The sequence below is a fragment of the Syngnathoides biaculeatus genome, chromosome 9 (assembly GCF_019802595.1).
Source record: "Syngnathoides biaculeatus isolate LvHL_M chromosome 9, ASM1980259v1, whole genome shotgun sequence".
NCBI classification, from domain to species: Eukaryota; Metazoa; Chordata; class Actinopteri; order Syngnathiformes; family Syngnathidae; genus Syngnathoides; species Syngnathoides biaculeatus.
Window position 1 is genome coordinate 12392061 of NC_084648.1, and position 27888 is coordinate 12419948.

Genomic DNA, 27888 nt, shown 5'->3' on the forward strand with positions numbered 1-27888 from the left:
ATTAGCGGGGGGGGGGGAGAGGGTCAGCCCCCGCCCGTAGCCTCCGCCCCCCCGCATAATTAGCTCATATGTCACATATATAAATAAATCCATCCATATATTGTATCGAGGGGGAGGCCACCTGTAACAATCTCAAAGAAGGTGCGCATTAAGAATACAAAAAGGCGAGCCATCCTCGATTAGACATGAAGAGGAAGAGATGCACGCTGGGTGGCGTTTAGACACCAAAGTCGAAACGGTCCGCATGAAAGCACTCCAGCGTGTCTTGCTGTTCCAAAACAAGGGTGGGTTTGGATTTTTTTTAAAAACTGACAGGTGGACCACAAAAATAAGTGGACATATTCTAATCATTTAACATATATGATATTCATTTCCCAAAAGATTATTTTGGGCCTGACTGTAATGGATTTTTTTTTTTTTAGGTTGACGCCAATTCTGATACTTGGCATTAAAATTCTGATAAACATCAGCCAGTTTTTTTTTTTTTTTAAATGCTGGTTTGTTGGAGTGTCCATCCATCCTCTTCCTCTTAGACGAGGTTGGAAACCAGTCCCCCACTCGACGCCTCAGCTGAGTCAAGAAATTCCACTTCTACCATGGACCCATACATATAAAAACCTTGTTACTGGGCAGCTTTTGTCTACTTCTTTGGCTACCCTGCCAGAAGACACACGTCTCATGTGTGTCAGAAACCTAGATAAGACCCGGACGTCTGTATTGCACATTCCTTTGTAATGAATCAATTTGCTGTTAACTTTTTCTAATCATTGGTCATATCTTCCTCGACTCGTGAACACGCGTAGGGTCCAAACTCGCAAATCCCTACAGTGACAAAGGGCAGCCTTGGCAGAGTCCAACCCTCACTGGAAATGAGTGTGACATACTGCCGGCGCAGTTGGGCGAGGATGGGGCGTGCTTCCCGAGGTAGAGACCGTTCGTCGTCGTGAATTGTAGGCGGGTAGCCCCCGAGGATGATGTTAGGCTTGTAGGCCAGCCTGGTGTTGGTGACGGCCGATGTGTGGAGTTCAGTAAGTCCACGCTTCTAGCCGTCCGTTGGTACCGACGAACTGGTCTATGTTCGTTTGCCAACGAGAGACGTCGTAGATTTTGAAACGCTGTGGTCGGACGCGACGGACCAGGTCGCTGTTCGGATGACCCGTTTCATGGCATTGAAGCAAATACTGCCTAGACAGCAGTTCGTTGTGTTGACGGTCGGGCAGGGTCTTGGTTTCAACGTGCAGGTGGTCGGTGGAGGACATCAGGGGGCAGCCTGTGACGCAGCGGAGGGCTGCATCTTGGCTGGCCTGAAGTTCCTTCCAATGGCTGTCGGGTTCGGTGACCAGATCGGGGCGGCAAAGTTGAGCAGGGGCTGTCCGATGGCTTTGTAACTGCTGGCTTGCACCTCTTTGTTGGCACCCCAGGAGGGGCCACCGAGTGCTTTCAGGGCGTTGACTCGGCCGTGCAGCCGTGACTTGACGTCCTTCACGTGTGCGGCGAACGTAAAACGGGTGTTGAAAGTCACACCAAGTAAGCTTCGGCTGGTTCTCCCTTTGTGGACTGTTTACCGGTATTTGGACTTTGGATCGAATAAAGACTCTTCCCAAACTACTACCAAGCCTCGTGAGTCGTGCATTTGGGTTCAGCCGCGAGTTCTGGCCATGACAAAAAAGGGCGAACACAACCCCAGTAAGCCAATCCAGGCCCGATAGGACTCCAGCATCCCTCACCGCTGGTGTCTACCAATGGGTTCGGGTAGGACCACCACGACGGGCACCAGCTACCTCATGTAGGTTCCCCTTCCCATGAGCTCATGACCTGTTGGAATTTGTAGTAGTATAATCATTATCATATAATCATCAAACCATTTTCTCATTCACTTATCCTCACAAGGGTCGCGGGAGTGCTGTACCCTATCCCAGGGTACACCTTGAACTGGTTCCCAGCCAATTACAGGGCACACGGACACAGACAACCATTCACACCCACAATCAGACCTAAGGGGAGTTTGGAGTCTGGAATCAATGCACGTTTTTGGGATGTGGGAAGAAACCGGAATTCCATCCATCCATCCATTTTCTTTGCCGCTTCTCCTCACAAGGGTCGCGGGGAGTGCTGGAGCCTATCTCAGCTGTCAACGGACAGGAGGGAGGATACACACGGAACTGATTGCCAACCAATCACAGGGCACATAGAGACAAACAGCTGCACTCACAATCACACCTAGGGGCAATTTAGAGGGTCCAATTTATGTTGCACGTTTTATGGGATGTGGGAGGAAACCGGAATTCCCGGAGAAAACCCACGCAGCCACGGGGAGAACATGCAAACTCCACAAAGGCAGGGTTGGGACTTGAATAACGATCCTCGAAACTGTAAGGCCAAAGCCCTAACCAGATGCTCCACCACGCTCCCCACTTAAATACCATCCATCCATTTTCCAACACACTTGTCCTCACAAGGGTCACAGGAGTGCTGCAACCTATTCCACCTAACTTTGACCGGAAGGCAGATTACACCGTGAATGGGTCGCTAGTCAGAGGGCGGGAATTGATCCCACGTTACCCACAACAAAGTCAGGGGTGTGCACCGACGCAGAAATACAAGGGGGGGGGGGGGGTAAGTTTTTGTAATGTATAATTTTGAAAATGATGTATTTTTGAACTATTACTATACATGTAATTCAATAAATTAAAAGACAAGGAAGACCATATTTTGCCCACCGTGTGTCTAGCGCATTTGCGAACAGGGTTTCCACCCTATTCATATATGATGAGTGCCGGGCCTATAGAGCCCACCACGCACTAATTACCGGCGGACTCGGCCTCATTAACATGAGGCAGGATGAAGACATGCGGAATCCCAATCCGTCTGCCTCAGGCTATGTACTACTACTTTTTAGTTTAAGTAATGACTGCTGACTTGGAAAAAAAAAAAAACCACTAAGATGGCCCTGGATGTCCAAGAAAGGAACTTAGGGGATGTTTGAAAATGAGTGAACAAGAGATAATCGGATCGTTCACATATTTGCATTCACAGGCAGAGAACCATATTTTATGAGTGATATTATAGATGGATTAATAACCAGAAAAGACAATTAATTACATGTAAGGGAAAAACATTATACATCAAATTGTAAACTTTAATTTTTTTTAAACATCTACATTATTCACTTAAAACATCCATCCATCCATTTTCTTTGCCGCTTATCCTCACGAGAGTCACGGGGAGTGCCGGAGCCTACCCCAGCTGTCAACGGGCAGGAGGCGGGGGAAACCCTGAAGTGGTTGCCAGCCAATCGCAGGCCAAGTAGTGACAAGAGACACGCATTCACAATCACACCTACGGGCAATTTAGGGTTTCAAATTAACTTGGGAAGAGGGAGGAAACCAGAGTGCCCGGAGGAAACCCACGCAGGCACGGGGAGAACATGCAAACTCTACACAGGCGGGTCCAGGATTGAAACCGGGACCTCAGAACTGTGAGACCAACGCTTTACCAGCTGAGCCACCATGCCGCCCCCACCTAAAACAATTGTTTCAATTTTAAAAATGTTTTCTGGGGTTAAACCCAAATAATTGGGATGAATCACAAAATTAAGATCGTAGGACAAATATTTGCCCATTTCGAGGACAAAGTACTACAATAGCGATAGCTCGCACTAATTGAACCATTGTGTTTTGCCTTGGTTCACACAAAGAACCATATTTGGTCATGGAAACCATGTGATTTCCCCCATTCAATCATCAAATCCGCAAAATGCGGAACGCCGGGGGACCCGACCGGACACGTTAGCTGACTTCCTGTGCATGCAATGCGAACGAGACTACAACAGACGTAGAAATTTTAATTTCATATGGGTGCTTTATCCCGGTCAACTGCTGCAGGGTTCCCCAAATCTACGCGTCCACTTTTTGGAGCCTTTAAAAAAAATTGCAAATCAGTGATTAAAAGAACGAAATAAATCAAGAAATACATTTATTATGAAAACGGCCGGTCAGCTTCTTCGCCTTTCCTTTCACGCGAGAATAAGATGGTCGACACGTTTGTCATTCAAAGTCAATAATTAGCCTATGATGTCACTCGGTGGGGGTCTGGTTCAACCTTCGGGGGGAGGGGGGGAGGCTTCTGCCACCATATGGCTGACCCAGGCCCTGCAGCCTCCCCCGGGGGGGGGGGCGAGTCGCGCCTGGATCAGCGAAAGGAAACGACGCGATGGAGTTATGTATTACGCTGTTCCGTGTTACTCCACAACAACCTTCCACGGCGTTCTACCACAGATGTGTTTTATAGTTAATGCAGAGTAGTGGTAGTGCATTCAAGTTCGCCTCAAACACAACAAAATGAGATAAGCCAAAATAATAATAATTTAATGTTTTTGCTGTGATTCCTGTAATGTTTGAATTACCTGGAGACTCTCCAGACAAAAGAGCAAAAAACACGAGTTTTATTTTGCTTTTCCTCATGCAAGCAACTGAATTATTTTTCCTGCTGACCCTGTCTGAGCTTGCTGATAGTCTAAGCTGCATTTTACTTCTTCATCAGTCCTCGTTCATGTAATTATTGTGACTATGATATTTTTGTCACTGGGAAAAGATGACAGGATGCAGGAGCAGGAACAAGACATACTTGAAACACGATTCTTCTTTGTGTAACATCATGGGAAAGTCAAAAGAAATCAGCAGAAAATGGTGGACGAGCACAAGTCGGATTCATCCTTGGGTGCAATTTCCATATGCCTGAAAGTGCCACGTTCATCTGTTCAAACAACTATAAGCAAGTGGACACATTACAATGTCCAGCCATGATACTGCTCAAGACAGACACAGGCTTTGTGTCCTACAGATCCAGAAAGATAACATGCTTTAGAATCTGAGCTTGGTGGCAGGTCAAGCTGTGTTTAGTTCTGTCTCAGTTCTTGTTCCTTCAGCACACTATAAGGGTTTCACCTCATGCTTCACCAACAGTATTCCTGATGAATCACTGCACAAGGGCATATCACCATCTGCCCCTAGCTTGACAGTCAAACAGCCAAGTGGGCATGACTAATATATAACATATATATGTATATATTTTTGTCAATTCTGTCTTCCAACAAGTGCACAGGATTAGGAACAAAAATCTGATCTTAATTATAATCAACGCTATACCTAAATTCTATCCCAGTCCTTGTTCCTGTCACTTCTTAACCCCCTTCCGTGCAATATGCCTCACTTAATGCTCCAAAGATCAACTGTATTCCTGTTCCTGTTAAATCTCCACCCCTAGCTTGTTATTCAAAGACCATAGTGCGTAGGATTGATGGGGGATTTTTGTCACGGGGTACAAATGACTGTACTCTCTGAATTTTGTCCAGCAACAAGTTGTGCAGGAGCAGGAATAACAACGGTGCTCCTTTGTCTTTCCTCCTTCCTTCTCACTTTTGTTCCTGCGATATCCTGTGGCTATACGTTACTGCTTTTCATCCCCACCTGCGCGTTGCACTGCGGACCAAATACCGACAGAACTCGTCTTCCAGCTGACTCTGTTGAAGTGCACATGACCATTTGTCCCTAGTCTGACAGTCAAAGCATCTGTTGATTGAGGGATGATTTTTGTCGTTCAGCATGTTACTGTGCCTAATCATAATTATGCCTAGCAACAAATGGAACAGAGGCAGGAACAGGAACAAGAATCAGCCTCCCTTCTTTATCCTTTACCATCGTTGTTCCTGCAACCGTCAATAGGCTATATCGGTCTGCCTTTCATCCCCACTTGTGCCTTACTTCGCAGTAAAAACAAAAGCCCAATTCCTATTCCTGCTGACTTGCTTGTTCTATTCAAAAAGTCCAGATGTATGATTATTGTCACTGGTCATTCATTCATCACTGCGCTGTATGAATTCCATCTTTCAGCAAATGATGCAACAGCAGTGATTCTCTTCCTTCCTTCCCGTTTTTTTTTCTTTCACAGTCCTAATTCCTGTGACATTCCTTGCCTTTGATCTCAACCATGTCTCAGTATTAGTCCAAACACCAACTTAATTCCTGTTCCTGCTGACTCTTTGTCGAGAGTCTTGTTTTTCCAATCGTAGAGTATGTGACTTTTTTTTGTATTTTGGTCCACATAATCAAAGTAGCCTCTTAATACCACCCCCTTTCTTCTCAGTCCCTGTTCCTGCCTCTTGCACAGTGAGGGCTATACACCTCTTGTCTTTCCTCCCCACCTGCGCCTCGCTCCACCGTCCAAACGCTAGGGACGCTAACGTGGCACGTAGTCGCCGCTGCCGGAACTCCGGAGCACAACGCGCGCGTAGATGGATACGGAAAGTCATTATTTGCAGGCCTTGAGGGACGACCGCCACTCCGTGAACCAGATGGCAGCGCAGGAGCAGGAACAAGAAGGGAGCTGCCCTATTAGAATCCTCTGAAGCGCCGCACTTCGCTATCAAAGAGCAAGTGAGGCCGTGTTGTGGGCTACCTCATTATCTCATTTGTGTATGTTTATTTATGTGCCCGGGCAGCTCCCGAGGGAGGGATGAAGGTCTCACGTACATGCTCAAGTACATCACAGCGCGAGCGTGTGAACAAATAGCGTCGCAGACAAAACAAGAGATACATTAATTGCGAAAAATCCGACTAAACTCCTTGCGTAAACAATGCAAGACTTGTATTTTTCTTTAATGGAGCACAAATATGGTTCACTACTTCCCTGCGCTCTCAAGTATGGAGTTGACGTTCATTCAACATGTTGAACGTCATGATGTAGAAGATGCACTAACAGGAAAAATTGAAATAGTGTAATAAATATGATTTACAGAGATATTGTAATAGAATTAAAATATAGTAAATGTAAAAAAAACAGGGTAAAAAACAAAAATAATATGGTTAGTAACATAAAAGTGTAGAAATAAATATAAAGTTATACATATATATTTTATATAGAAAGTTGCTAAAACCATGTTAAAAATATAAATAAATAAGGCTAATACTATAAAGTCATACCACCCAAAAATATAATAAATAAAACCCAAATATTGTCATGAACAAAAATAAGGCATAAAAACTATATACATTGGAAGAAAAATAAACAAACCGTATGGGGAAAAAAAAGAAAAAATATATATATGTACAGTCGACACTATAAAACCATAAAGTATAAAAAAGATGTATAGTAAATAGATGGTTCATACACCGCCCCCCCGCAAAAAAAAAAAAAAAAAAAAAAAATAAAAATCACAGCAAAACTAAAATTGTTCTATAACTATGCATCCAGCTCTTCTACAATATTTCAACATGACAACGTGACATTTGCCAGTCAGCCAGGCTGTATTCTCATTTCTAAAGTCATGTATTATAAGTTATTTTTACTTTCACTTAATGTGTGTTTTCTTTCGGCTTGTCCCTTTCGGGGTCGCCACAGCGTGTCATCTCAGATGAACGCATATATATGTTTGGCACAATTTTTACGCCGGATGCCCTTCCTGACGCAACCCTTCTCAGGCTTTCACTTAATAAACTTCAAAAATAATTGTACACACCTAACGCTCAACACATCAAATCAATACTTTAATTACCTTTTTCCCAAAAAGTGAAAATTGTATATATATTATTGATGCAGAATTAGGAAAACTTTTTTAAACATACTATAATAAATGTTTCACAGATAAAAATAAGACGCTATGACAAGGCTGGGGGGGGAGGCCGTTTTTGTAAGTGTGGAGCAGCACCTGTTGGCCAAACGGGAGTATTACACCAACTTGTGTGCAAAATGTCCCATCGCTTTTTAACACGTTCATTAATGGCGGAATAACAAACACGAGACTTGTCATACATAATAGATAGCAATTAGGGTGCAAGACGCCCTTCATCTTCTCCCTTTTCTTTTAAAAAATAAAATAAAATAATAAATTTAAAAAAAAAAAGTTGGGGGATGTTTTTGGACTCCAAAGCAGTCACACGTGCACACAGTGAGTCGTCATGTCAGCCTGTTAGGAATAAAAACAGTGCCTCCTTAGGACATACTAATGAATCATGTATTAAAGATAATCATTATTGGTTTATAAGGCGCCGCTTTTTCTTTCGTTCTTCCTTTTTTTTTTTTTGGCGTAGCGAGTCCCTGGATGTGCAACAATGTTGTAATTAAACGGGGAAACAAGGGAACAGCACGACAGGAGCAGGATCCTCTGAAGATTATATTTAAATATGCAGATTTTATTTACTATCATTCAATTTTTCTTTTTTAATTGGTGTTAGTTATCAATGTTAGGGAATTTGACTAAAAGTCACTCGGTCATCATATGTGAAACTATTATCCCATCCTGAAAAGGAAAACAGAAAGATTTTGAAAAATTAGCAGGATTAGTAGAAAGGGGTATATTTTCCCCATTTGATCAATAATTAACATTGCAAAAAAAAAAATAAAAATAAGCCATAATCTTAAATATCTAAAGTCGGAGAGAAAGACAAAGAAGTCAACTTACCTAATGAGACCTCAGTTTGGTGAGCATCAAAAGATTTTTTTCTTTTCTTCTGCCTTTGGTTTTTTTGGGGGGGGGGGGGGTAATATTCCAGAAAGCAAAATCCACACCACAGGCTGTCAAGAAAAGAAGATAATCAATAAGTTAAAAAAAAACACAGCAACTGAATAATTACTCTTGATCATACACGTTTGGTGCTTTTGCATTTTGTACTGGTTAACTTCTTTTTACAATTGCATGATCATTTAGTAAGTAAAAAGAAAAAAAAAAAAAATATATATATATATATATATATATATATATATATATATATATATATATATATGGGTGTGGCAAACCACTTTCACAATAATGTTTCCTTATTTACCACATTTAAACTTTATAGACCACAGACTTGCATATCTATGGCACTCAGCCCCCCCCCTCTAGTGCCAGGCGGAAGAATCACTATTATCACTACAATATGTAACTTTTTAGGGTCAAAATTCATTGATTCATTCAATTTTATTTAGGTTCAATTTTTTATTGAAATTGCATGGGCAATACATTTAGATTAATTCATTTTTATTTAAAAGATATTTTTTCCCCAATCAAAGTTTTTATAATATAGTGCAATAGATATATGCTACAAAATGTTACGGGATGCGTGAATTGCATTTGCGATCCTAATATTTGTCCTATTTACCTTATTACGCCCTGCCCCACCCCCAAAGTTGTCAACTATTTTTTGAACATATTACAAGTTTCTTTAAAAAAAAAATAAAATGGGACAGCAAGCTTCTCAGGTAATTATTGACGTTGAAACTGACAATGTTGCCATTTTTATATTCAAGTGAAAACTTCATTTTGTCTTTATTAAACATATTTCATAGAAGTGTGAAAAATGTTTGTATGACTTCTTTTTACAGTTGTGAGAATGTTAAAAAAGATGCGTGAGGCACAAATGGGATGTCAAGCATGCACAAATTTTATGTATATTTTGTTGTTTTAGTGTTTGTATTAATTTAAGTGTGGCACAACTGGCTACCAATCAAGACTATTTAATTTTTTGCATTATAGTGGATATTTTTTTTAACTCTTGTATGACGGGCTAAACATGTTTCAAAATGAGTGAGAAAGCAAAAATTAGTTATTTGTTTTCACTTCTCTGATAGGCACGATGTTAAAATAATGACGGTAAAAACTGCTTTAAAGTTATTTTCAAATACTAACTGAAGTTTACAAGTGATTACAGCCACTTAAGACCAAAGTATTCTTTTACCGTCATCTTGTGGCATCCCCGTGCCAAAAAACTACTGTAGGCTAGAAGTGAGTTGAGGAACTTCATTTAGACAAAAGTAGTCCTTTGACGTCATCTTGTAGCATCTTTCGGTAACTATAAGCTTTTATGGGTTCATGACTGGGGTTTTTCACGATCCGCAGCAGAGTTTGGTTCCGATTCTCCATGTATTGCATTTATTTCGATCAGATTTTTTTTTTTATTAAGCGCAAACTGGAGGTAGAACAAAGAGTCTTTGTAGAAAAATGTAAAATGTTCAAAATAATCAATTCTTGAACTGAATCTACTGTCTAAAAAGTTTTTATAAAGTTTGGCAAACACATTGATCGGCTTCATCGTCTTTTTTGTGTCGTGACCCAGAATGAGAAAACCCGTTCGGATGCGCCAAAAAGACGAACACAAGTACACACGATTGGGCCTGGCAAAGAGAGAGATATTATTACCCTCATTAAGGCGCTCTACAAATATATTATATATCGTGTATAATATGAGGAAAATTATTGAAATAAAGTCATTAAAGTTCAACAGGTGCGACTTCGCTCTCCACACGCGAGTCCTGCGCTCACCTTTCATCGAGCAGCCACCTTTGAACGAGGCCGCTTGTATGTGTACCATAAACGGAATAATTCATGACGCCGTCATTAAAAATGAAAACTTTCTTTTCCGCGCACTTGCCACTGCGTTTTGAAATGATACATAATGGACCGTCGACGTTCTGAAGTTCTCCGAACCTCCTCTAGCTACTACCGCGACGGCGAATAACAACGCCCCCCCCACCCTCACCCCCCACCGCACACCCCCTACCTCACGTTTCACCCGGCGGGAGAGAAGCGGGTTATAAATCGTGGCTTTAATTATTATGCGCACTGCTTTGGGATCATTAGCATGGATGGAGGTGGTGAGGTTCTCCAGTCAAGGCGCTGTTCTACCTCTGATGTCACCGACGGCCTTGTTACTCGAGCGCAGGTTAACAAGCGCCTGATGTGAATGCAGGCGCCGGTGCGAGACCCTGGACCTTTTGACACAAATAAGCGCACGGGGGTTTATTAATCGCATTTTCAGGGCTCTCGCTTACTTAACTTCAAACCAGATGAAATTTTGCAGGTTCATTCATGCTTGGTGTAAATGGCGGGTTAATGAGGCACCTAGTGGCACCTAAAAATTTGATTTTTTTTTTTTTTTTTTAAAGGTCTGCCTGTGAAGACCGGTTGACTTGGCAATGTGAAAGTTGGCAGGCTCGTTTGGCATGAGTAGGTGTCCAAAAAAAATAAATAAAAAAGAGCACAGGAAGTCAGCCATTTTGGTTGGAAGAGATCATTTTGGGATGCTTCCAAGGGCACATGAGGTTGTGGCGAACTTTTTGTTCATGGCTTTTGGTGACTAAAAACATGGACGTTGGCATGTGTGTTCATCCTTCTGGAAAAATAAATAATCCATACAGCTCAAAAAAAAAAAAAAAAAAAGAAAAAAGAAAAAAAGCACCCAAGAACCACGGTGTACAATGGACCTTTCCGACCTGTCAATCAAGCGTACAATAATAGCCAATCAGATAGCCGCATTGTCTTAACCCCTGCCTTGCCACGCCCCTCTTGCCGTATTGTCCCACAAGCAATGCTGGTTGTCAGTAGCGTGCGCTTGGAAAAGTTATTGTTACAAAGTAAATGGTCCTGAGATGCGCTTGGGGAACGTGCAATTCTGCTGAAAGACTTCCTGCTAGGTTACAAGGGGCCCGCTTGATTCATTTTCCAAAGCCTAAAACACAGTTGACGAAGTGTCTACGATGGATTAAGGCTCGCGGAAGAGCGCACGTTCAACTAAATGTGGACAATATCAACAAACACAAGGGTGTAAGTTCCAAGGTAAGTGAGGGAGAAGTATCAATGATATTACTCGTGATCTTTCCAAGTAAAAAGTACTCAGCCGGCTTTACATGCGCAGTACGACTCCACTATTTGATCCTTTTGGATTTCAATATGAAGTCTGTGAGGCGTCAAACTTTTTTTGCGTCGATCGCCAACATTTCACTGTAACTCTGACATTGCGTCCTGCTCCGTCCAAAATCTTAATTCCGTGTACATATTCTTGCGTGAAACAATTAAGACCTCTCTGTAGAACTCTCTTGGACAAGTCGGACGCATTTGGCTAAAAACGTACCCCAATATTATCTGGAATACCCGATAGAGGATCGACTGCAAACATGTTATGTTCAATCGCCATTTTGAAAGCCTGTAGGACATGGCTAAGGGGGCGGAGCTTAAGGTCGCCATTGGAAAGGTCCATTTACAGCAGAGGTGTCAAAGTCATTTTTGTCGCGGGCCACATTGGATTTGCGGTTACCCTCAAAGGGCCGTTATGGCTGTGAAACCATAAAAATCTTTAACCGCCTCATCATATTTACACATGAAATTCATGAACCAGTTTTGGAATCAGAAATCAAAGTTAATGGGTATTTCCAATTATTGTTGTTTGGTAAAACAAAAATCCTTGTCATATCTCAACATTCTCATTTGTGATGGCAAATTTGAAATTTTGGTACAGATTTGAACAAAAGTACACATGATTTGCCTCCCCGGGCCACATGAAATCATGCAGCGGGCCAAGATATGGCCCCCAGGCCACCTGTGATTCACAGGAAGTCCGAAGTTGTGTTTTGATGTGATCATCTCAGCGCAGTTTACGTCTGATAAATTTTCCCGGGTGTGACCCCTTAAAAGTGTCCCACTAATATAGAACTTTCTGAAAAATTCAGCACCGCAAAAATGATTTTATTAGAGCAAGTTGAAAATCAGGAGGGTCCCCAAAATGAGCTGGTGTGGAACAAATTTTCAAGGAGCAACACCTCAAAATGCACAGAAAGTCTGCCATTTTGCTTTAGAGCCACCATTTGAAAACCATTTTCAAGGCTCACTCAAAGGCGAACTTGCAACTTTTGAGTTTGTCTAACTGCTACTCCATTTTTTTTTTCCACGGCTTTCCTATTCTCGAGATCGAATATAATAGGTGTGACCTCTTGTCACCCCCCCACCATGGATTTTTTTGAAAAAAAAAATAATAAAAAAATCTGCCCCAAATGACTGTTTCACTTGGCATGATGAAATTCCAAAAAGGTCCCAAAAACTTGTACAGTATTTTTTTAATTGTCATCCTTAACATTTTGATATTCGATTTTCATTGCTGATACACACTCAAAAAAGAAAAAAAAATATATATATATAAAATGGAAAGTCTTGTTTCTGTACCATCACCATTACGAACAAATCCCTCATGGGGGTTAGAAGAGCAAACTGCAAGTCTTGCAAATACTTGATGAATTTTCTCTTGTAATCACCCCCACTTCCCTTCTGTAGCCCCGCAAAGCCAAATGTCCCCCCGGCCATTATTAGACACAAACGACAACGCAATTAAGACCTCAGAGTCGAAAAACAACTGAGCGAGCACAAAAAAAAAAAGTATTTTTATTTGCCTTAATGTGTCTGCCTTACAGGTAAGTTTGAATTTCACTTGGCAACCCGGTGTTAATTAACATATGTGGACAACTGATCCTATTCAATTTCAATTACAAAGGAAGTTGGAATTGGATTTTCTCCCCTGCCTCGGTTACGTGTTGTTTTATGAGAGTTTTTACGAGTCTCTGATCTTTAATTCATAGACCATAGATAGACCTGTTAAGGGAGTAGTGGAATGGTTGAACATCGCATGAAAAGATTGGGAAAAAAAAAACATGCTGATGGGATTCTAAATGCTTGAAATAAGTGAAAATACAGTGAAAAAAATAAGTATTTGAACACCTTGCTGGATTGCAACTTCTCCCACTTAGAAATGATGGAGGGGTGTGAAATGTTCATCGTAGGTGCATGTCCACTGTGAGAGAGATAATCTAAAAAGAAAAATCCAGAAATCATAATGTGTGTTTTTTTTAACGATTTATTTGTGTGATACAGCTGCAAATGACCTGTCTATCAGCTAGAATTCTGACCCTTGAAGACCTGTTAGTCCGCCTTTAAAAGTCCACCTCCACTCCATGTATTATTCTGAATCAGATGCACCTGTGTGAGGTCGTTAGCTGCATAAAGACAGCTGTTCACCCCATAAAATCAGTAAGACTCAAACTTGTAACATGGCCAAGACCAAAAGCTGTCCAAAGACACAGGAGACAAAATTGTACAACTCCACACGACTGGAAAGGGCTACGGAGAAATTGCAAAGCACTTTGGTGAAAAAAGGTCCACTGTTAGAGCAATCGTTAGAAAATGGAAAAAGCTCAACATGACTGTCAATCTCAATGGGAGTGGAGCCCCGTGCAAGACATCACCTCGTGGGGTCTCAGTGATCCTTAGAAAGGTGAGGAATCAGACCAGGACTACATGACAGGACTTGCTCAACGACCTGAAAAGAGCTGGGACCACCGTTTCCAAGGTGGCTGTTGGTAATACACTACGACGTCATGGTTTGAAATCATGCATGGCACGGAAGGTTCCCCTACTAAAACCAGCAAATGTCAAGGCCCGTCTTAAGTTTGCCAATGACCATTTGGATGATACAGAGGAGTCATGGGAGAAGGTTTTGTGGTCAGATGAGACCAAAATGGAACCCAAGAACACCATCCCTACTGTGAAGCATGGGGGTGGTAGCATCATGCATTGGGGGTGCTTTTCTGCACATGGGACAGGACGACTGCACTGTATTAAGGAGAGGATGACCGCGGCCATGTATTGTGAGATTTTGGGGTACAACCTCTTTCCCTCAGTCAGAGCATTGAAGATAGGTCGTGGCTGGGTCTTTCAACACGACAATGACCCGAAGCACACAGCCAGGAAAACCAAGGAGTGGCTCCGTAAGAAGCATATCAAGGTTCAACTTCAGAAACCCCTTTGGAACAGGGTACCTCTTTGCATTTATGATTTGTGGTCCACTATCCCAGAAAAGACCTCCACGATGTATGCGATACAAACTTTCTCCCCATGAAAAATGTGATAGTGACAGTGTAGATAAAGCACTACAGAAATACAATCCATTTACCAAGAATGTATAAAAGCACACCTATACTGTCAAATGGGTCGTTGCTGTGCAAAAAAAGGAAGAAAAAAAAAACTTCACAAATCCCCTCCAGAGTAGCTCCTGCATTCATGATTTACGGTCCCTGCAACCTAAGGCCTGCGTAAATTATCGCCTCTAAGCTGTTGAATATAACAGTACATACGCTGACGAATGAACCGTTGCTTAAAATGTCACAAATACCTTCAGACTAGCTCCTCCGTTCATGGTTTTTGGTCACTTCAGTGCAATGACAGGACTGTTTCAACAAACCGGTGCCCCACAAAGACCGGAATACCAAAACACACGCAAACACACACACTGAGGTTGTCGGGGTGACCATGTGTGACCGTGCCAATGCTCTTCTGCTGATTATATCCACGATGAGAATTGATTTATTCAGAAACCACATTAACAACAACAACATTATTGAATAAATGTGATGACTATCCGAAGTGCTTCGGCCGTTTTAATAAACCTTGCAAAAATAATGTATAAATCGATGCATTTACTGGCTGAAAGAAATAGTCAAGTTTAAAATCTCAATCGGGAAAAATGTAAAATTCAGCATTCTTTTGCGGTAAGCAGCCTTATTTTATTGAACAACATTTTCCTTATCCTGCGTTGGTATTCACTGAAACAGTCAATATCCATACCATGATTTCATAATGTGCCCGTATAGAAATATTTTCATTCCCCCCAAACCAGGAGAAGAGACAACATTTCCTCATCAAGTCTACTTTTCGCAAATTCCTTTGACTCAGTCATACGCAATTTATTATTCATCCTGGTCTTCTGTATTACAAATGGTCTCCAGATTAGGACAATTCGGGGTTCCTCCAAACAATCAGCAGGAAGATGTTTCTTTTTATGTTTTTTTTTTTTTTTTTTTGTATTTTTTCCCTCCCTTGTGAGTGATCGAGAGGCAGTGGCCACTCAGAGGGCCCCTCCGACGATGCCTGAACGTCACGAGAGGAGGAAAAAAAATATCGCTGTGTTCCACTAGAGACAAACACAATTTCATATTAATGAATAATTGAGAAAGTTCCTCAACTAGGTTGGCGTGAACGCGCACCAGCGTCACAACTATCTGTGTCATGGCGGATTGTGAGCGTTGTTGTGTGTTCCCCAACGTACGTGTCAGTGTGTGCGTAGTTTATCCGTCTCCCCACAAGGGTCGCGACATTAAAAAAACTATTATTAAAAAACATTGAATGTTGAACTTTTTGTCTTATATTGCAGATACTGTATATACAGACAAATTTAACAATTTGATCTTAGATATCTTTTTTAATCTTAATTTTAAGAATTGAGTAGGAATTCATAGAAAAAGTCAAAAGGGCCTACACTTCTATTTAAGGTCAGTATTTGGCAATAATGTATTTCTTGGACTTATTTTAAGGTTTACAGTGGATTGTCTGAGCGGGCGCAATGGTTTCGCAACTGGTTAGAGCGTTGGCCTCACAGTTGTGAGGGCCAGGGTTCAAATCCCAGCCCCACCAGTGTGGAGTTTGCATGTTCTCCCCATGCCTGCGTGGGTTTTCTCCGGTTTCCTCCAAAATCCCCAAAATATGCCACGTTAATTGGACACTCTAAATTGCCCCTAGGTGTGATTGTGACTGCGAATGTTGTTTGCCACCATGTGTGCTGTGTTTGGCTGGCTACCAGTTCGGGCCGTACCCCACCTCCTGCCCATTGATAGCCAGGATAGGCTCCAGCACTCCCGCGACTCTTGTGAGGATAAGCGGCAAAGAAAATGGATGGATGTTTGAGCATTAATAAACTAATCAGAAACTTGATCAGCAAAACAAGAAAACTTGTTTTTGTTGTGCTCTTTGTTCAGAACACCCCCCCCCACAACACTTTAGAAATTTCAAAACAGAATAGCATAGCTAGCAAATAAAACAAACACTTTATATGCTATTTACACTCTCCCAGCATGCTTTGCGGCACTAAGGAGGTGTACTAAACAAACTAAAACTTGTGCTAGCATGCATGCTAACAGTGTAACCCGTGTGTTGAAGTGTACTTTGTTGGATAAGTCACACAACATTTGAAAATGTTGGAACTCGGTGTGCACAAATTGTACCAAATTGTAAGCTACCAGGTTTAATGTGGCGACTCGTCTATTTAGAAGATAATTTAAAACCTCTACCATCGTGAAAATATGGTACATAAAAAAAAAAAAAATTAAAAAAACACAAATGTACGGGGCCGCAAACGGTAAACCGCAAATGGGCAAAGGGCACACTGTATTGCTCACAAAATCGTCATTTAATGGAATTTCATAAACAATCCAACTAATAATTTCAGATTTTTGTTTGAAATTTCCTATGCAAAAACAATTTTGATTATTCAATTTTGTATGAAACAAAAATTGTGTAGATTTTATTTTTCAAAAAAAGCTAATGATTTTTTAATTTATTTTTTTGTTTCAAACTTCAGACACTCCACTAAAATCTTGTTACTTTTCCTGCAAATGTCTGTTCAAAACGTCATTTTACTAACTTCTCAGGTTTGTTTTAAAGTTTATACAAAACCACTAAACTGTAAAGTTACTTTTGTATCAACTATACACACTCGTGCTTAAACAATCCTAAGTCAAACATTATAGAAGACTTCTTATAATGAGGGAATATTTCCTAGTCATTCCATTCTGTTTATGCTAATGCTAGCCTAGCTTGGTGTTGCACGGTTGACCACCTGTTGGGCCGTCCCGCTAAATATTTCAGGGCCCCTCTCGGGTTTCCTTGCTGGCTTCTCCGCGGTGCTTTTGATGTTTTTGTTGCCCGTTCTCCGCTCCTTCATCCTCGGCGGGGATCGCCGTGAAATCATCCTACAGCTCGCCTTTCATGCGCTGAAAACTTTGCATTGCATTTGGACGTGCGGGCCGAAGAACGCGCTTTCCTCCACCCCCCCCCCACCTCCCCGACATGTACGTCTTTGATAAAAGCGACGGGGCTGAGGAGGTGCTGCTGGATGCGTTCTAAAGGTCTCTGGGAGGCTGATTAGCATCGGGGTGCCGGCGCGCGGCAGCTTCTTGCTAATGAGCCGAAATTCTGCTTGGCTGCCGTTTGACGGCTCGGTCAAGACTTATTACAGCTGACGTTTTCATCGCGCCACCGCTTGTGCCAAGTAACTTGAAAGCTTTGCTCTTTTGCGACGTTTTTGGCGTCGGGACGCTTTTGCTCGCCTTCGCCTTCGGGGAGCGGGATCGCACGTGTGCTCCGGTGGGGATGGCGGCTGGCATCCTGATGTTTGGCATGTTGGAAGTCATCTCATTCTCATTACATATAACTTTCCACGAGAGGGAAAAAAAACAAAAACAATCTGGCTAAATCCTGATATGTCAAACTCCCCATTTAAATATATTTTTAGTTTTCTAATTACAACTTTAGAAAGCATATATTTCTCCAATTACTAATTTTACATTATACACACAAAAAGTACAAAACCATACTAAATTCTCACATTACAGTATTTCTGAATGAAAGTCTGAAAAGAACACCTGCATGCTTTTGAATGGAATTTAGCCAAAAAAATTCTATTAATTCATGTAAATTAATGCATGTATTCTTGTACATATTTAAGCTGTAAATTGGCAAATAGGTTAACGTGTTTCACTCGCCGATGCTCACTGAGCTGAGGTTAGAATTTGCACGTCTCACAAAAAAAACCTGTCCATAAACAGTCACTCACATTTGAAAAATGTATGGGTGTGGTCAGTCACGCCCGCAGATAAAGTAGCGAGTGTGATTAGGGATGGAATCTCAAGACCTTAAAATTGCAAACTTACAATGAAAATGTCAATGAACCAAAAAAATACATTGCTAACTAAACCAAGCCAACAATAAAATATAAATTTGAAAGGTCGCTTGCAACTTTGTTTCCTTTTTTTTGAACCCACAATGATATGCCCGTCTATTTTTCTCAGTGTAAAACTGAATTATTGCTTGCAGAATATCTAGCAATGCATGTTGAAAGCTGAATGATGCTCCCGAACAGTTTTAAGGTTAATGTTATGTTGCTTATATTTAAAATACAGAATTAGCTATTTATGCTCTGTATTGTCTGTGCTTTCATCCTCGATCAGGCGTAAGGGGAAATTTTAACATTATGCACCATCTCATCCTGTACTTTCTACTCTGGCTTCTGACCAGACCTTTTTTACTCAAAAAAAGAGAAAATTTTGTCCAGTTTAGCCACTTTTTCTTCTATTATTCACATACCCCGACATTCATTAAAACAGTACTTTTTTTTTTTTTTTTTTTTACCATTATTATCAAGAGTAAACACAAGTAGCATGTTTAACTCCCTTTGCTCTACGTTGCTCAGACTGTGTGGGTGGGTTTGTAATTATGAGTGTACCCCTTTAAGAGCGAAGGCGGGCGGAGTCAGGTAAATTAGCAGGAGACCGCTTCCGTGTTTAAAAAAAATAAAAAAAAGTCAGGCAGTGGTTCACTGCACTGGACTGGTTTGCGCTGAGAATGTCTATGTATTTCTACTCGTAACAAATTTTACGCGTGTGATTTTATGCGCTCGACTGTGCAGAATTTGAGAGTGCGATGGCGCGATCGCACCAGTCAAATCACAGTGACTGCATAACATTATGTGAGACCCAAAATTGTGTTATCGTTAGGGGTTAAAGTGGTAAACATTTTGTGTAACTTTCAAAAAAAAAAAACTAAAAAGGCAAAGAAAAAGCAAAACAATCAATCATGTCATGTCATGTGATGAACTAAAGTTTTGGTGAGATTCTTCGGAATCTTAGTTGTCGATTCGAACTGCGATATTTTGTGTGATTTTGAAAAATAGAGCTTTTATAGTGTTGTAATTTACAAAAACACACAGTAGTAATATAATTAAAGAGAATGCAAAAAATAAGTCATTTGTGCATCGTAATTTCATGCTTTAATACCCATTGACTGCTCGTTCTGGTGTTTGCGCCGTCGCCACTGGAGGCAGTACAACACAAACATACATAGTACATGAAAAGTTTCATTCAAGTCATTTGCAGAGGACAAAAAAATATGTCGGTGACTACTTCTTTGTCCGTGTACATGTATTGCTATGTGGCTATAACCACAGCATTGCTAGTTTTGTTAGCCCGTCTATGGAAATTTGCACTGTGAATTAGGATTAAGCTAACAAGTAGTTTTTATTTTTATTTAAACTGAAACTCAAAGTGGGAATTGTAATAAATATCTGATGCTTGTTGTGAAGTTTAGCACTTGTGACTCAAATGTTTGCTCGCAACTCACGACAAGAAAAGTTATCTCGGAAGACTTCGAGGTACCACTGCACATGTACTGTTAAACCTCGAAATGGGTAATGAAGAGATCATTTCAGAAAATGGTGGTGACTATCGGTATAAATGACATCCAATTAGGTGCAATTAATTCAATATTATTGAGCCATGGTGGAGGTTCATCCTCTTCTTTTTTGACTTTTTTGAGACCAACAATGAGAAAAAAAAAAAAAAAAGTTATAGAAGATGCGCTCTTAATGAAATTCTCAGTCTTGCGCCCCGGTGTCAGCCTCGACTCAACGACGCCGTACACCCGTGTTTTTTTTTTTTTCCTTTTGTGTCTTTTCCCCTGTTAGAGAATAGGGGGAAAAAAGAAAGGCGAGAAAGATCTAAAAGCTTTTTTTTCTTTTCGACTGAATTTACATCTTCCTCTCATTTCTCCCATGTTAGAGAATTCTAATGAAGGGCAGAGTGGGATATCTACAGGGATGCGCGAGGACCTGGAGACAGGAAAGGATGCAGCCACGGATGGTGAGAAATTTCCATAAAAAGTACAATCAGGTTGGAATTTTAAAAGTGAATGTTTAAGTAGTCTATGAGATGGGCTTTGATTCACGCTCTGATCAAACCCGAGACGTCTCATTCGGAGAATAATGATTTTCCGCCCTTAATTTTTTTCCGCCTTTTCAGTCTCATCCGCGAGCGCACAGGTAAAGCGAGAGCAAAGCCCAGTGGTATTGTTCGCCCCCACCCCATCCGCGCTACGTGAGAACACACCAGCCTTTCTTCTGCCACATTAGACGTGGCCAAAAAGAATGCTAAATGGAGATGTGGCAACACAAATCAATGCAATGAACGCACGTTGTCAAAAAAAAGTCTTCAATTTTTCTATAAATTATCTTTGTTAATTCATAAAATTGTTTCTATCGCACGTCTTTTGATATTTTCATTTTTTAAGGGGGTTATGTTTTATTTACTATTTACAGTTACAATATACTACTATTTACTATTTATTTTTCATTATATTTTTATTTATTATTTTCAGTTATTCCATTTTTTATTGTACTTGTTTTTATTTTGTAAAAGGTGTATATATTTCAAGAGACTTATGGGTAAAAAAAGCGTGATTTTTTTTGATGTACTTAATGACTAGCTTTTCTTCATATTCATTTATTTTATCAAATGTGTTCATTTTGAAACTTAAATTTTTCTGTAAACTCTTTGTTAATTCATAAAATGGATTGTTTCTATATTTTAAGGGGCTTAAGTTTTATTCACCATAATATATTTATTTTTAATATTATATTTTTATTTATTATTTTCAATTTTCTATCATTGTATTTTTTTTTATTGTACTTGTTTTTATTTTGTAATGGGTGTACATATTTCAAGAGAGTTATTGGTAAAAACATTATTTCTTTTTTTAATGTACTTACTGACTAGCTTTTATTCATACTAATTCATTTTATATGATCAAATGTATTTATTTTGAAACTTTGTAAAACTTTACGGCACCAAACTTTAGATTTTAACGTATTACTTTATTTTTTAAATAACTTATCTTTGCAGTTTTAGGAGAAATGTTTTTAAATCATTTATTTTTAAACACTTTTTTAATCAGAGTAATTTTGTTATGGGTTATGTTTTTTTTTTTAAAACCTACCTTTGCATTTTTACATGAATTTTTTTTAAAGATGTTTTAGTAGTAACATTAGTTTCTTAACCTTGGAGGTATACAAGTATTTTTACATACTTTTTCAAAAACTTCAAAAAAATGTTTATATATATTACAGTAAGTGATTCTCAAAGGGCGGCGGGGTGGAACAACTGGTTGGAGCTTTGGCCTCACATATCTGAGGACAGGGTTCAAATCCCAGCCCCGCCTGTGTGGAGTTAGCATGTTCTCCCCCGTGCCTGCGTGGGTTTTCTTCGGGCACTCCGGTTTCCTCCCACAGCCCAAAAACATGCAACATTCATTGGACACTCTAAATTGGCCCTAAGTGTGATTGTGACAGTTGTCTGTCTCCGTGTGCCCTGCGATTGGCTGGCAACCAGTTCAGGGGGTACCCTGCCTCCTGCCTGTTGACAGCTGGGATTGGCTGCAGCACTCCCACGACCATCGTAAGTTTAAGCAGCTCAGAAAATGGATGGACGGATTCTTAAAGTGAGGTACGAGTACAGGTTGTGGTGCACGGGCTCTCACTAGTGAAGAAATGACTGAAGTGAATTAAAATGAAAAATGTAAAACATTCCAAAAATGAAATACGAGCAAACATATTAGAAAGAAGCTTGTAACTATGCATCCAGCCTGATTCTTTTTACTAATTTAAAAAGCTTAGTTAAAATTGTGACTTATTAGTTAAAATATAATTAATTCTACATGCTATTCATTTATTTTTAAAAAGGTATTTATTTCTAAAAGTGTATTTTGCTCTTTACTAAAGAAACAAGTGTTACAATGGACTCCTGTCACATCCCTTTTCAATATGTTTTAAATTTATTTCATTGTCAGCTTTACCTATACTTTATTTTTACATTGCTTATTTGTACTTCTACATTTGTTAATTTTAATTTAAAAACTTCGGTGGGATTTTACCCAAACTTTCCAATAGAAACAGATTTGAGGATTCTAGCGGGATTGTGTAATAACTTTGATCCAAAATGATGTGAGAATTTAGCATTCACTAAGATTGTGTATAAAATTGAATACATATAATTAGCGCCCTAAAGCTAATGTCGCTTCATTGACCGGCGAAGGACGCCCAGGCACGTCGACACTACTTTTCTTCCCAAAAACTCTCCAGTTACGCGCTGGGGGGAAACTACGTGTTAGCTTGCGCGGCGCGTGGCATCCATACATTCTTCTCTTTTCAAAATCGGATCTGTCAGACGCGTGTTTTTAGCTGCGAGCTATTACTCTTTCATGGACCGCTTTTGTGTGCGTGTTTGTGGAGAAGGTTTCTGACCAATTATTTTCAGACAGATGCAGGGATGCAGAATGACTCGAAGCATCAGCTCCCTTTTTTTCTCCCCCCGCTACCCGCCGCCTAAGGTAAGGGGAACACGGCCGGAGGCTATGGCAGCCCCCGAGGGACACGCACTTTTTTTTTTTTTTTTTTTTTTAAATAAACTGCGCAACTGACATTTTTAATCCATGATTCGTGCCAAGTAAAATTTTAAAAGCATGGACGGCTCCTCTCCCCGAGCTTGGCGCGTGAATGTGTGTTTAGCATTTTATGAATTTGAAGTATTGACTTTTTTTTACGGCAAATAATCAGTGATCCGGAGTCCGGGACACACTCTTTTGATGTGCATTCGGCTTGGCGAAATCAATAAGGGATGGAACCTATTTTATACCATCAATATATACATTTCCTATGATAGAAGTGTTTTTTTTTTTTTAATATGACGCGCTTGAGGAAGGAAAAAAAAAAAAACGCCTTGCGGGTTGCCTCTAGAAATGTTCCCTGGGTAACGTGGAGGCCTCGTCACAAGGTCACCGCGTTTGAAGGCTGTCATCTCCACTTAGCTAAGCCGCAAACTAATGCACCACACACGACAGCGTCATTCCCGCTAGACCAAATAGGAAGGCAAATTAAATAGCATGTGATCTGCAAATTGGAGGACTGATGGTTGGACTCGACGCTCTTCTGCTGGGATGATGCCCGCCGAACGGTCCGGGACGATAACGTGGCAGCATTATAATTACAGGAGGTGTCATGGTACACCGAACGTCGCGGTGTGGTACATAGCTTGGTTGTAAAAGTCAGGATTCTTTAATGTTTGAATGTTCTCACGGGCATTTTTCTAAGGAGCACTTTATAATTGTAAAAACCCATAAAATACAACATATGCACGCCATAAGAATTAAAAACCTAAATATGTTCTTTCTAGGGAATGGAGTGTAAAATAAAAATAAAGCAAATAATAAACTACAAGGCCGGTAGAATATTTAGCTCTTTTTTTTTCCTAGTTTAACCTTTGAAATGTATTATTTTGACATACCACAACATCGAAAAAAAAACATTTTAAAGAGTAGGAACTTTTTTTGAAATATATGAACCTCTGTCTAATCCCACATTGATCTGTAATTTAGACACAGGATAAAAACAATTGCAATCCAGTTTTAATTCAGAGATCAATATCAATGAATATAAATAATTGAAAGTTAAAACGATAAGGAATATGGTCGATGCTTTTAAGGTCACTTGTGTATCTGGGACTATGGTTGTCATGAATAATTTATCATGCCCTATGGTATTCGCAGATTGTCTCGGGTCCAAAGTAAGGCACAAAAACGGGACAATGCCATCTCCCAGTAGATCTAAAGAAGCCTCGGTTTCCAGTTGCCAGTTCTCCTCACTTGGACGACCATCAATTATCTTATGTCCAGTTTTATCCCATATCCTAAATTTTTTTTTTACCCACTCCTACCATTTGAAGCCTTTAAATACCCCAAACACACTTCAGAAGTCCAAAATGACCTCTGGAAAGACTCTCACGAGACCTAATCAATTCTGCTTCTCTTAATACTTCAATGAAAAAAATAAGCCCTTAAAGACAACTGATGATTATCATTCATGAGGACGTGGTACAATGAGAAAGTATACATGACAACATGAGCATCAGTTAAACGCAATAAAAAGGGTTCTCACCGTGCAAATATAAGTGGATCTAAAGGATAAATTCCACACCCAAGGGGTCCATCAAGGTTCTTGCGCGAGTCCCTTTTAGTTTTTCCCAATTCAATGCTAAAACTGTGAAATACCAACAGACGGAGATGAGGTGACCAAGACAATTTTGGGGATGGGATTACATGACCTGGTATAGTAAAATGAGAAAGTTAAACCTATTTTATTTGGTTGATTTACTTGTCTTCACTTTAAAAGTTTTAATTTTTTATCATGAAGAATGATTGGGAAAAATGCTTACAAAAATCTAATTGCATTAGCAGCGAAACTGATCAATTAAATCTGTCTCCCACATCTGATGGATTGGGGAAAAAAAAAAAAGGTTCGCAATTCAGTGTTGCCAATTTGTCTTGGGTACTTGTTTCCATTTGGCCAAATTCCCTGGAAATAGTTTGTAAAACTAAGATCCAGAGAACTGGCCAAGAAATCAACAAACTCAAACCATGCAGCCCAACTTACTGTTCAATTTTGGGATTCCACCAAATTTTGTCGCTTGGCCAAAAAAAACTTTCCAGGGGTACTACTGATTTTTAGGGAATCATGTTGGGGACCCATAAAATACATATTTTCAATAGGAAGTAGGTGCCTACAGAAATTGGGGGGTCTCCAGGCATGATGAAGCCACCGAAAATAAGATTATGTGTTAGAAGTCACTATGTAAAATGCTATTCTTACAGACACAAAATCTAACTGACTTGACTTATAAAATCTCAAAAATAGACAAGAAACCTCTGGCTTGTTGGATATAAGTTTGTACATATAGCGGGCAGCGTGTAAGCGACGCTAACAAAAGTGGACAGTGAGGTTCACTCCAGACTGCCAAATCAATGTCGAGCTTCTGCGCCGGCTTCCGCCGGTCCAAACAAGCCAAGTGTACACGAAGAGACGTCACCTCTCTCCCACCGATGCTAATTAATCCCGGTCCGCCATCCCGGCTTGCTCGCAGGCATCGTGATTTGATTTTCACCTGACAAAATGAATAAATGATCCTCATGAAAGAGTCATGTCACAGTTGCAGCCCTATCCTAAGCCGAACATTGTTTGCAGGAACCGTTTGTTCTGACTTTGAATACTAAACTGTTACTGATACCTGCCAGGGTGCTCCTGGCCTGGTGCTTCTTGTCAGCGCTTTGGTTCTACAAAGAAAAGATCCTTTTGGAAGACCACATGAGTAAGTACTCAGAAATCGTAAATAAAATGGCATTGAACCATAAATGTGGGCCTGCTTTGAATAACTATTCAGTTGATATCATTGCCAATTTATAATCTAAAAATTGAGAAAGTTTCTCAGCAGATCCAAAATCAGATCGCTGTCTGTTGTTACCATTTGTTAACTAAATAAATTTCATGGAAAAACTCAACTTAAAATTGTGAGGAAAATGTGATCCATATTTGCCATATTTTTGCAGTGGGGGAATGTAACCAATAATTTACTCCTTTTTTTTTTTTTTTTTTTTTTTTCCAGTGTATAACAAATACTCTGTTCTCGAATGAAAATTTCGAGATTTTTTTGCATCTGTTTTCGTACAAAAATCTGTACTTGAACCCCCCCGAGTCGAAAATAACAATGTGCGCGGCCCGACTAGCTAACCCACCACGGCCTTTGTTGTGAATTCCCACACCGCCGAAAAAACACAGAAATAACATAACGCGTGCGTCCCGATCAGCTGATCCAAGATGCGCATTGTTATTGTGTATAACGCAGCCTCTGTACGCAGACGTGTCCCGGTAGCTCCATTTACTGACTGATTTTTCTTCCTATTGAGGACTATTAATCCCCAATCATGGGTCCAAAGAAGTGACACTAGATAAGTTCTTTGGGAAAATAAAAGAATTTCCAGGAGGCGAGTGACCCCCACCGAAGACATTTAATACAGTAGTTGATAGTTTTGCACTACTTTTTTTCTTGTGAACTTTAATAATGCTCTGCTCCATTAGCATTTCTGCATTTTTGTTTTGTTTCAAAGATTTCGTTACGAGTTAATGTTTTTGGATGCTACTTTTTGTAAGATTTAAAAAAAACTTTTTTTTTTGCTTTTTCCCCCCTCATTATTGTTGTTTAAAGTTATTCTACTCTTCTGTTAATACAAAAAAAAGTTTACATGGCTGAGGGCCAAGTCGCAACAGATACGGCAATGCACTCCCAGCCTAGCCTACGCTACTACTAAAGCATACATTTAAAGCAAAAAATAAATATATTTCTTAAATCCTTTTATTATATTAAGTATTTTAATGATACATGTATTTCTACTATGGAGATTATTATCAGGAAAACCTAAAAAAAAAAAAAGCTTTAAAAATCCCAATTTTTTTTAGGCTTGGAACGCATTATGTCTTTTTCCAATAACTGTAATGGGAAATATGGATTAAGTTTTCGGGAACGGATTGTGGTCGAGAACCGAGGTTGTACTGTATTACATTTTGTGCAAAAGTCCACAAAGTGATTTTAAAGATTAGAGACTATCTGAACTTTTTCACACTTAAAATCTACAATCAACAAGAGTCCAGTCACGTCGATTATATTTTTCCTGATCACCACGACTTGGATGAATTTGAATGGACAAACCCCCCAAAAAAATCGTCTGCTAATAAATACAGAGATTTCTTTTGTGTGTGTGTGTGTGTACAAAATTCTATGAGATGACAAAAATATGACTAAAAACCTTTTCGATTGGATTGTTTAAACTGTGTGGGAGGAGTAAAACTATCCTAAATGGTCTCTCGACGTTGAAGATTTTCACCTACAGCAGGTGGATCGTAAACACCCCCATACCCCATTCACTACCAACATTCGTGATATTTTGGGGCAGATGTGTGGATGGAACATAGGACTATAAATTTTTTTTTTTTTTTTGCTGGTCTCTATACATCAGCGATTTTCAAGCGTATGGGTCTGGCCAACATTTGCGACATTTTGGTGACCACCGAAGAGGACGCCACTCGGGGACAAGATATTTGGATGACCTGCGGGACAACCCGAAAAATCAGCCAGCATTTCAAAAGTTTTTTTTTTTCTTGCCTTTGGCTGCCTCGCTGTCACTCACGTCCTCAAAGCCTGACGTTATCGTCTCTGTCAGACGAGAGGCGGCGCTTTGCCGTGGCTCACTGTCACCCCTCCTGTCAGCCCGTGACCGATAAAGCTCACGCCGGTGCCAATCTCCCTTCTTCAGCTCTGCTGGCT

At 40.2% G+C, this 27888-nt stretch overlaps 1 long non-coding RNA gene across 1 annotated transcript in view; it reads right to left on the reverse strand.

Annotated features, from left to right (window-relative positions):
* The window catches only part of LOC133505767 (uncharacterized), a 76949-nt gene that overhangs the window by 14456 nt on the left and 34605 nt on the right, over nt 1-27888 (reverse strand). Inside the window, exon 2 of the long non-coding RNA XR_009796333.1 lies at nt 8459-8571. This is a non-coding gene — a long non-coding RNA (uncharacterized LOC133505767). The remainder of the gene's footprint in view (nt 1-8458; nt 8572-27888) is intronic.